General features: G+C 37.5%; 1 protein-coding gene across 1 annotated transcript in view; it reads right to left on the bottom strand.

The window, feature by feature from the left end:
• The window catches only part of SMYD3 (SET and MYND domain containing 3), a 709,642-nt gene that overhangs the window by 566,387 nt on the left and 130,826 nt on the right, over window positions 1-12,429 (bottom strand). The window lies entirely within an intron of this gene.

The raw sequence follows: 12,429 nt of genomic DNA, 5'->3' as shown, positions 1-12,429 counted from the left end.
AGCCATAATCCCCCGGGAACATAACTCCATTGAACTGAGAACCACACCCCCATCTCCAACAGCAGCCCAAGCCCTGACCAAGGAGAATCTGAGCTCAGACACATCTATCCCTGCCCCCATCTGGTGGTTTTTCTTCACCAATCCTGGTGGCCAAAGACAAAGGCCATAATCTCTTGGGAGCTCTATGGCCCTGCCCACCAACTCAGAAACCTGAATATGTAACCAGGAGACCCTGGGCAATTTTGCTTTCCTCCCTATAGGACCACTGCGGATGTGTTCTTGAAAGCACCACCTCCTACTCAAGGCCAACCAAAACCAAACCAGCACATTAAACAAAAATACAACCAAGGAACCCAGTAGAGTCTACTTCACGCCCCTGCTAGTTCCATCAGATCACAGGACTCTTAGCAGACACTCCCTAGTATCAGCGCAGAGCCCAGTAGCTCCACTGGGTGACTAGACCCAGAAGAGTAAAAACAATCACTACAGTTTGGCTCTCAGGAAACTGCATCCCTAGGGAGCACCCTTGGAACAAAAGTATCTGAACAGCAGCCTTTGAATCCCACATCTCCCCTCTGACATAGAGTACCCAAATGAGAAGGGACCAGAAAAACAATTCTGGTAATATGACAAAACAAGGTTCTTTAACACCCCCAAAAGATCACACCAGCACACCAGCTCACCAGCAATGGATCCAAACCAAGACAAAATATCTTGATTGCCAGAAAAAGAATTCAGATTAATCATTAAGCTAATCAAGGAGGCCCCAGAGAAAGGTCAACTCCAACTTAAAGAAATAAAAAACATGATAAAGAATATGAAAAGAAAATTCTTCAGTGAGATAGCATAAATAAAAACAATTACAACTTCTAGAAATCAAAGAAACGCCTAAGAAGTGCAAAATGAAATGGAAAGTCTCAGTAATAGAATCAAACAAGCAGAAGAAAGAACTTCAGAGCTTGAAGTTAACCCAATTCATCAAAGAAAAAAGAATTTTAAAAAATGAGCAAAGCATCCAAGAAGTTTGGGACTATGTTAAGCATCCAAATCTAAGAATAATTGATGTTCCCAAGAAAAAAAAGAAACCTAAAAGTCTGGAAATATTATTTGAGGGAATAATCAAGGAAAACTTCTCCGGCCTTACTAGAGATCCAGACATCCAAATACAAGAAGCTCAAAGAACACCTTGGAAACTTATCACCCGGGCACGTAGTCAAGAGGTTATACAAAGCCAAGATGAAGGAAAGAATCTTAAGAGCTGTGAGGCAAAAGCATCAGGTAAACTATAAAAGAAAACCTATCAGAGTAACAGCAGATCTCTGAGCAGAAACTATCAGAGGCATGTGAACCAGAGCAACTCCATCTTGAACAGGAGCTGGGTAAAATGGGGCTGAGATTTAATGTGCTGCACTCCTAGACGGTGATGGCATTCTAACACACAGGATGAGACAGGAGGTCAGCACGAGATACAGGTCATAAAGACCTTGCTGATAAAACAGGTTGCAGTGAAGAAGCTGGCTAAAACCCACCAAAACCAAGATAGTGACAAGAGTGACCTCTGTTCATCCTCACTACTACACTCCCACCAGCGCCACGACAGTTTACAAATGCCATGACAACATCAGGAAGTTACCCTACATAGTCTAAAAAGGGCAGCCATGAATAATCCACCCCTTGTTTATCATCAAGAAATACGGATAAAAATGGACAACCAGCAACCAGCAACCCTGAGGGCTGCCGTCTATGGAGTAGCCATTCTTTTGTTATTTTCCTAATAAATTTGCTTTCACTGTTAAGGACTCACCCTGAATTATTTCTTGTGCGAGATCTAAGAACGGCTCCCCCTGCCCCCCCGTAACAAAACTGTACAAGCTAGAAGGGTTTGGGGTCCTATTTTTAGCTCCTTAAACAAACAATTATCAGCCAAGAATTTTGTACCCAGCAAAACTAAGCTTCATAAATGAAGTAAGATACAGTCTACAGAGAAACAAATGCTAAGAGTCTCTGTGATGGTTAATACAGAGCGTCAACTTGATTGGATTGAAGGATGCATGTATTGTTCCTGGGTGTGTCTGTGAGGGTGTTGCCAAAGGAGATAAACATTTGAGTCAGAGGACAGGACTGGGAAGGGCAGGCCCACCCTCAATCTGGATGGACACAATTTAATCAGTTGCCAATGCTGCTAGAATAAAAGCAGGCAGAAGATCGTGAAAAGGCTAGACTGGCTTAGGTTCCCGACCTACATCTTTGTCCCATGTTGGATGCTTCCTGCCCTCGAACATTACACTCCAAGGTCTTCAGTTTTGGAACTCAGGCTGGCTTCCTTGCTCCTTAGCCTGCGGATGGCCTATTGTGGGACCTTGTGATCATGTGAGTTAACATTTAATAAACTCATATAGAGAGAGAACTCATATATATATAAAATAAACTCTCTCTCTACATATACACATATATGTAGATATCTACATATATGTATGGGTATACATATATGTAGATACCTACATATACATATATGGATATATACTCATATACTCATATATATGTGCATATATGCCTGAGTGTATATATATATGCATATATGTACATATATACATGTGTGCATATGTGTATACATACATATATGTGCATATATGTGTGTGCATATGTGTAGATATATGTAGATGGCTACACATATGTATATGTGTAGATGTGTGCCTGTGTGTACATACATGTAGATATATGTAGATGTCTACATATGTCTACAACGACTTACCAGCTGTGTAATAAGCAATTTAAGCTCCCAAAACCACTGAATTAAAATGAGAATAAATAATAATACTAACATTACATGGGTGTAATGAGATTTAAATAAAACTTAAAAACTTAATATCATGCTTGGTTCATAGAAGCGCTCAGTAAATATTATTCATTTTCATCACAGTTTTATTATTAAGATTTTTAATGGCAGACTTTCAAGATGTTTCTAGATATCATCTGAAATATTTTAGTACTAATAAACAATATTAATATAGTAACCAGTTCAGCAATTGTACAAATTCAGAATTTTATAAGCCTTTGAATATTTATAATCCTTGGAATATTTTTCCTAGTTATGTTCAGGAAAATTTCAGAATTTTAAAAAATTAAAGTGATTACACCCACCATCCACCTATCAAATGGCTATTAATACAAACCAGCAGATGTGGTCAAAATTGTACAGACTCATAGGAAAACAGAATGGATTTTGATTCTTTTTCTTTCTTATTTTTTGAGACAGGGTCTCATGCTGTCACCCTGGCTGGAGCACAGTGGTGCAAATACAGCTCACTGAGACCTTGACCTCCCAGGCTCAGGCAATCCTCCCACCTCAGCCTCCCAAGTAGCTGGAACCACAGGTGCAAGCCACCACGCTTGGCTAATTTTTTTAGTTATTTGTACAGATAGGGTCTCCCTGTGTTGGTCAGGTAGTCTCAAACTTCTGAACTCAAGCAATCCTCCCACCTCAGCCTCCCAAAGTGCTAAGATTACAGGTGTGAGCCACTACACCCAGCCTTGGATTCCTTTTTCTATGTTCCATTTCATTTTATTTCACATTTCTAACACAAAGTATATTAAAAAAATGTAATGGCTAGTATTTCAAGGAAAATTAATCTATACTTCATTGGCACCATACCTTCCTGGGAGAAACACAAGCACTTTAAATCCATATTAGCACTTTGAGAAAAGCACGGCAAAATAGCCCAAACTAGAATCAGAGAGGCAGACCACCTACTTAAGCACTTCCCCTCCACTGTCTTCAGCCCCCTAAATTAAAGATAATGTCCTTGTGGAGACTGTGCCAACTGATAAACACAAACCCCAGATGTGAATTCAACAAACACTTGGTGACCAGCCACTGTGGGCATCATCACATAAAGTCCCCAGGTGGATGACAGCAGAGAGGGTAACACAGTCACTGCTTCTTGTAGATTGCATTCAAGAAAGACAGACAGCTCAACACATATCACTTGCAGAATAAACTATAACACAAAACCATATTTTGAAAGTGACACAGACTATATAGGACCCAAGTTCAGAAGAAGGAAAAGTCACTTTCTGATGAATAAAGGCTGGGCAGCAGAGAATGATGGGACTATTCTTGGACACAGGAAAGAAAATGTTTTAGCTGTTTATGGTTCAAAATCTACAGTACTCACTAGGAGTGTACCCTTGTAATGTCTCGTGGACCCAATTTCCTCCTCTGCAAAGTGGGAGTAAGTGATTTACTCATAGGACTGCAAGGCAAACTATAAGATAATCTCTATTGAGTGCCTCCTAACACAGTGCCAACCAAAGCATTTAGTGCAGAGTTAAAGCAGAGGCTGCTGGGTGTATTCTCAAATTGCTCAGGATAACTTTGTCCATCTCTATGCCATATCGGAAAAGTTTCTTACATATCTCTTCCATGGTTACTAAAAACAAAAAGAAAAAATAAATCTACCAAATATAGTCATCTCCACCCAGGTACACAGACAATTTATTAATGCCACTTTCTGAAACCCACATGTATCCAGAATACTTAGCTCTAATTTCAAATTTTGACTAGCATCCTAAGTATCTGATACCTCCATCTACATTCAGTGAAGTCTCTATTACTATTATTTTTAATGTGATTAAAATAACTGACCTCAAAGCAATCTAATTCAAGAAGCTCTAACTTCAAATTTGCAAAAATGCTTTTTGAAGGTTGCATTTATAGAAATGAAATCTGAAAAGACTGTTAAATCTTGAATAATATTAAAAGGCAGTTACCACTTGTAACATTCTGATTGTTTTAGGCAAGGTAATGTCTGTAACAAGTTAAGGAGCAAATTAAAACACCAGGGTTCCTGTGTTTTAAAACAACACAGTTTTAAACTTTCCTCATCATACTAACAGTATGTACTTAAAAGATTATACAATGCATGTTATAAGTCACTCTGACAGCTAAGAACTGGAAATAAGTGAATTCAGAATCAGTATTAAAGTAGACGTGGCTTGTTTTTTCAGGTAGAGCACACCAAAAGCTGTGACCAAGATAAACTGCAGAAAAGGAATTTTTTTTCTAGTAACAACACCTGTCGCTAGATAGGCAACCTTTCCAGTCTACTCTAGTAACATAACTCCAATCATCTAAGAGATCTGTTCAATTTCCATAGGTCTTCTTGAAATCTATAATAATTTTTTCAAAAAGTGAGGAAGAAGAAAAAATTTGATTTTTCCCAAAGACTGAAATCAGACACCCTTTTAGTATGTAACTATTGCTAGTACAAATATCACAGCAAACACATATTTTATAAGTATCATGGGCCAAATTTCAAATAAGGTATTAGAATATTTGATCAATATTTTCATAAATATACTATGACCTAAGCCTTCAAAATGGCAAAAGATGACCACCTTGAGTTCAGTTTCAGAAAATATTTTCACTCTAGAAAAATTGTCTATCATACTTCCTCCAATTAGAAAACAAAACATCAGCACTATGCTTCTACTTCAGCTTCACTGAAGAAAATCAAAAGCTAAATTCACTAACTGTAGTCATTTGCTCATTTCAGAGGCCTGAAAGCATCTTCTCCTTCTGCCTGCTTCAAATATTTGCTCTTGTATTTTATAATTAAATATAATATTTTGTTTAACTTTTAACTACAAATTGCCTCAAGTCTCCCTGGAAGTAAGCAATAACAAAATCTCAACTAATTAATTCTCTCTTTTGGAAAATAAAATGATATTCTAAATTTATAAAGAAAGGCTATCATGCTGCCCTAGTTCCTAAGTAAAGAAACCTTAAAAGAAGAGGCCTTAAGGGACATGGAATTAAATGTCACACCTACAAGTGCACTATAATTAATTAATAAATTCTCATCAATTTTATTAAGAGGTCAGTCATCTGCTGATAGCCACTGAATGAGAGTTAATAAGAGTTAGTTAGTGGTATTTTAGGGCCATGGGAGGGCCTTCTCTTGGGCATACAACATGCTCACTGTCGGAGGACCAGCAAGGGTTTGATGCCGGCTGGTCCTCCCACAGTAAGCATGTTGTATGCCCAAGAGAAGGCTCTCCCATGGCCCTAAAATACCACTGAGATATTTTTCTTATCAAACATCCATCTGAGTTTGAGAATATCTTTTTATTAGTTTTTTTAAGGACACATCTGTAGCAGCCAGACAGTTTAAGAATACCTTGAGATGAAGTTTAGACATCCCTCTAAAAGGCTATGACTACAAGTCATTTGCAACTTAGTATGAATTACTTTAATTCAGATAATCTTATTTCTTTTTTCCTACTCAGTTGAGATTTTAGGAACAGAAATTTTGCATAAAGTAGGTACAGAAAGGGAAGATAACAGTGACCAACATTTTAAAAGCCTAGAAAAAAGAGAAGAAAAGACAGTATAACAAAAAAGGAGTCAGAATGTACAAGAACATTTCATTTTCCATAAAATTTCTAATCAGGCCCGAAACGCAGAAAGTACAATGAGGAGAAAAAATACTAAGAGAATTGTACTTTAACTCTCATTGCTTCATTTATTGCTCTGCTTGTACAGACAACGAATAAATGTACCTACCCCTAAAGTTATTCTAATCATAATACTAATAAAAGCTATCCAGAATGTTGAAAGGAATTTTCATATTACATATACTTAGTAAAATTAAGTTTTTTCAATGTATAAAAAAAGACTGAAAAGAAATAAACCAAAATATTGAATTTTTTCCTTGAATGATATGAATTGGGATGATTTCCCCCTTTTTATTTTTTCCATTTTTCAGTTTTATATAACAAGATCATTTTACTTCCATGATCAAATAAACATTAATAAAAGGAAATATTTACTATTTAACAGCCTTATATTATGTCTAGCCTAAGGCAGGGCATAGAGAGACAGACAGACAGACAGACAGGTATGTCAACTTCAATTACAGTTTATTCCAATGTTTAGAATGGTAAAGATAAAGATATACTTTATTCAAACATAATTTAAATTAAATATTCTTTATTAACTGAATTTATTTCTAACTGGCATTAGCTACAACGGCTGTTATAAAATGAAGTATTTCTTCGTTTTTGACAACATATGAGAAGCTGACAACTTAAAATAATAAAATCAGCATTGTATGCTAAATACAAAAATCTGATAGTTCTGGATTTAATATCTCTCCTATATAAAAAGCAATCATTTCAGGAAAGAAACCGTTATTACAAAGAAGAAAAGCTTTTGCCGTATGAAACTTGGGTTACTCAGCCTTTTTCTGAGTAGACGTCTCAACTTCATCTGATGCGTCATATTTTATCATTTTCTTTGACTTATTTGAACTTGAAGGTCACCCAGATAAAGTAAAACTTTATTCTTTTATGTTAACTTTTATTTGATTTGGAGTTAGTCAATCAAAACATTACTTGTTTGAAAATTTACACACGGAGAAATCTTTAACAAGTGAGATATGACAGAAATCAAAGACTATTTCACAAACTGACCCTGCCATTCATTCACTGATTCATTCTCTCAACAAAAATATACTAACCGCCCTCCATATGCCAAGCACTTGATTAGAAACATGGCAGGCATTGCCCATTGTTTGCCCAAAAACCACCCCACTCTTTCCTGCCATGAAGAAGGCTGAGGTAGCAAACACAGAGCTCCTGATTTGAGGAAGAGGAGATTCCCAGAGCCAGGGGAATAAATCATGATAAATCCAAACTTTAAAAATGTATGCCCCATGGCCATTGGCCACTGTAAGAACAAGCCATGTGGCCCAGTTCTGGCTAATGATTTATAAACTGGTACACTCATTTCTCATTATTCATACATTCCATATTTGCAAAGTCACTTATTCACTAACATTTATCTGTAACCCCAAAATCAATAGTTACAGCACTTTGGCAGTCAGTTGTGGACAGGAGTAGAAAGGCAAAAAATTTGTGTCGCCCAATGTGTATCTTCCCAGCTGAAGTCAAACAAGGAGACACTGCCTTCTCTCTGTGAGTGTACTTTTTGCAGTCCACTTAATGCCCTGTTTTTCTCATTTTTCTTGATTTGACTGTGTAATATGGACCCTAAGCACAGTACTCTAATGCTGTCTCGTGACCCTAAGCACAAGAAGGTTGTGATATGCCTCACAGAGAAAATTTAAAAAAAAAATTTCGATAAGCTTCACCGAGGTGTAAGTTATGGTGCTGCTGACCCTGAGTTCAATGTTAATCAATCAACAATATATATTAAATAAGGTGGCCAGGCATAGTGGTTCATGCCTCTAATCCCAGCACTTTGGGAGGCCAAGGCAGGTGGATTACTTGAGGTGAGGAGTTCAAGATTAGCCTGGCCAACATGGCAAAACCCCATCTCTACTGGCCGGGCACAGTGGCTCATGTCTGTAATCCCAGCACTTTGGGAGGCCGAGGCAGGCAGATCACCTGAGATCAGGAGTGAGAGACCAGCCTGGCCAAAATGGTGAAACCCCATCTCTACTAAAAATACAAAACTTAGCTGGACATGGTGGATCATGCCTGTACTTCCAGCTACTCAGGAGGCTGAGACAGGAGAATCATTTGAACGTGCGAGGTGGAGGTTGCAGTAAGCTGAGATCGTGCCATTATACGATCGTGCTGAGATCGTGTCCAGCCTGGGCGACAGAGCAAGACTCTCTCAAAAATAAAAAAATAAAATAAGGTGTGTTTATACAGAAACATATAATAAAACAAGGTTATCTACTGATCAGTTGACAAGTATGTTGTGACCAGAGGCTTGCAGGAACCAAATCCTGCATATCTTATACAGAAACATAGAATAAAACAAGGTTATCTACTGATCAGTTGACAAGTATGTTGTGACCAGAGGCTTGCAGGAACCAAATCCTGCATATCTCCTAGGAGAAATGATCGATACGGTATTGGCTAATTCAGTTTTCACAGTGACTTTATAAAACATAACTACTGGAAAAAATAAAAAATCCACTGCATTTCTAATGAGAGATTTTTATCAATTTTCAACTTTCTCAGCACAAGAGAACATGAGAATAAATGCCACCACTCTGTTACATCAAATAGCCAGCTTCCAATTTTTGGATGAGAACAATAAGCTAACTATTTGTTTAAGCTGCTACAGTGGAAGTGTATACACAAAGATGTAACAAAACGGTGCTCCCTCCTTTTCAAAAAAACAGTACAGTGTTCCTGAAAGAACACAGTGAAGATGTTCTACATTCTAGAATACCAAGTCTAACGTATGCTGCTTATTTTCTAGTCAAATAGAGTAACGTGTTAACACCACTTTTATTTCTGCCCTTCAAGATTAAGGTCAAAAGATTGGCAATAATGTGAACTGACTAAAATCTAGTTTTTTGTTTTTTGTTTTTTTCTTTTTCTTAAGATGGGGTCTTGCTCTGTCACTCAGGAGTACAATGACACGATCTAGGCTCACTGCAGCCTCCAACTCCTGGTTTGAAGCAACTCTCTTGCCTCAGCCTCCCAAGTAGCTGGGATTACAGGCAAGTGCCATCACACCTGGCCCATTTTTGTATTTTTAGTAGAGATGGGGTTTCACCATGTTGGCCAGGCTGGTCTTCAGCTTCTGACATCAAGTGATCCACCTGCCTCAGCCTTAAAATCTAATTCTTAAGAAATTCTGCACTTTATTATTAACTTAGAAATATGTTTAGCTTCTCAAAAAAAAAAAACCTATTTTATTTGACACATGATGAAGGAATGTCTGGAAAATAGATGTGGTCGGAATAAAATATAAATATGATGGTATAAACATTACATATATATACACACACACAGTTCACAATGTGTCTTACCATTCCATATTGATAGAACTGGTCTTCTGTTCATATTGATGGACATTAGCATTGATAACAATGTTTAAGCTATTATAAATAGGCCAGGTACAGTGGCTCATGCCTGTAACCTCAGCATTTTAGGAGGCCAAAGCAAGCAGATCACTTCAGGTCAGGAGTTCGAGACCAGCCTGGTCACCGTGGTGAAACCCCATCTCTACTAAAAATATGAAAATTAGCCAGGCGTGGTGGCAAGTGCCCGTAATCCCAGCTACTCGGAAGGCTGAGGCATGAGAATCGCCTGAACTCGAGACGAACAGGTTGCGGTGAGCCAAGATCATACCACTACACTATAGCCTGGGTGACAGCACGAGACTCTGTCTAAAAAAAATAAAAACTAAAAATAAATAAACTATTATAAACAACATGACAATGAACGCATAGTTGAACTGTGCCCTTATGCAATGCTTTCCAAAAATTTTGGTCTCAGTCCTGACTTAAAAATTACTGAAGGGTCCTAAAGAGGCTTTACGTAGGTGGACTGTATCTATTGATATTTAGTATATCAGAGATTAAAATCAAGACATTCAAAAAATAATGTATTAATTCATTTAAAATAATCCTATTACATGTCAACAAAAATAATGAAAAATAACTATATTTTTCAAAACAAAAATAAGTTAGTGAGGAGAGTGTTATGTTTTACTTTTTTTGAAAATCCTTTTAATGTCTGGCTTAATAGAAGGCAGCCAGATTTTTTTGTTGTTGTCTCTGCATTCAATCTACTGCAACGTAGCTTCTGGAAAACTCCACAGTATACTCATGAGATAATGAGAATAAAAAAGGGAAATAATTCTTAATTATTATCATGAAAATAGTTTTCACATAAATCCCTGAAAGGCCCAGGGGTACTTCTAGAGGTCTCCAGACTCCACCCTGATTACATTTCTTTAAAGTATGCATTCCAGCCGGGCATGGTGGCTCATGCCTATAATTACAGCATTTTGGGAGGGCCAGGCGGGTGGATCACGAGGTCAGGAGATCGAGACCATCCTGGCTAACACAGTGAAATCCTGTCTCTACTAAAAATGCAAAAAATTAGCCAAGTGTGGTGGTAGGTGCCTGTGGTCCCAGCTACTCAAGAGGCTGAGGCTGGAGAATTGCTTGAACCCAGGAGTTGGAGGTTACAGTTAGCCGAGATTACACCACTGTACTCCGGCCTGGGTGACAGACTGAGGCTGTCTCAAAAAAAAAAAAAAAATAGTACGCATTCCTAAAAGTAAAATTGCTGAATTATAAGAAAGCACAACTTGAACCATTTTGCATATTGACAAACAGGTCTCCAAGGCAATTGGAGGAATTTACACTCCCACAGCAGTATAATGAGAGTTCCCTTAAATCCGTAACTTATTACCTCTTGATATTGTCATTTCACATTCTGACAGTCGGATGTGAAATGTTATCTCAATGTGCTTTCCCTTAATAAACAGACAGGGTTTGAGCATCTTTTCATGTCTATTCATCATCCATGATTTCTCTTTTATGGACTGCCTATTCGTAGCATTTGCTTATTTTGTACTGAGTTTTCTTAGTGAATTCAATCCCTTGTTGAGTGTATGTTTTATAAACTCATTTCTCACACACTGTGTATTTCACAACTAGGCACTATGAAAGAATATAATACTGTAATTAAATAACTTACACTAGTGCCACGTGGCCTGGTATTAAATTTTAGTTGACCACTGTGATGGTTAATACTGAGTGTCAACTTGATTTGATTGAAGTATTGATCCTGGGTGTGTCTGTGTTGTCAAAGGAGATTAACATGTGAGTCAGTGGGATGGGAAAGGCAGACCCACCCTCAATCTGGGTAGGCACAATCTAGTCAGCTGCCAGGATATAAGCAGGTAGAAAAATGTAAAAAGAGAGATGGGCCTAGCCTCGAAGCTTATATCTTTCCCCCATGCCGGATGCTTCCTGCCCCTGAACATCAGGCTCCAAGTTCTTCAGTTTTGGAACTCGGACTGGCTCTCCTTGTTCCTCAGCCTGCAGATGGCCTATTATGGGACCTTGTGACTGTGTAAGTTAATACTTAATAAACTCCTCTTTATATAAATGTGTGTGTGCGTGTGTGTAATGGAGTATATGTGTCTGTGTGTGTACACACACACACACGTGTGCACGCGCACACACACACACACACTCCATTAGTTCTGTCCCTCTAAAGTCCCTCTAGAGAACCCTAATACAACCACTTAGCAGCTATGTAATACTAAGCAATTTAATCTCTCAAAACCACTGAACTAAAATGAGAATAAATAATAATACTAACATTACAAGGGTCTAATAAGAATTAAATAAAACTTAAAAACTTAGTATCATGCTTGGCTCATAGGAGTGCTCAGTAACTATTACTCATTATCATTATAGTTTTATTATTTTAAGATTTTTAAATTGCAAACTTTCAAAAAACATTTCTAGGTATCATTTGAAATAACTTAGTACTAACAGATTAAATAATACTAATACATTTAACAGTTTAGCCATTCTAGAAATTTAGAATTTTATAAAGCTTTAAATGTTTATAACCCTTAAAATATCTTTCCTACTTATTTTCAGGTCCTTCATATATCTAACAATGAAAAGGTATTGAATC

The sequence above is a fragment of the Sapajus apella genome, unplaced genomic scaffold (genome assembly GCF_009761245.1).
Source record: "Sapajus apella isolate SASKATOON/1434 unplaced genomic scaffold, GSC_monkey_1.0 scaffold49, whole genome shotgun sequence".
Taxonomy (NCBI): domain Eukaryota; kingdom Metazoa; phylum Chordata; class Mammalia; order Primates; family Cebidae; genus Sapajus; species Sapajus apella.
The sequence above is the reverse complement of the archived record's forward strand: the minus strand, read 5'-3'. Positions and strand labels throughout refer to the sequence as shown.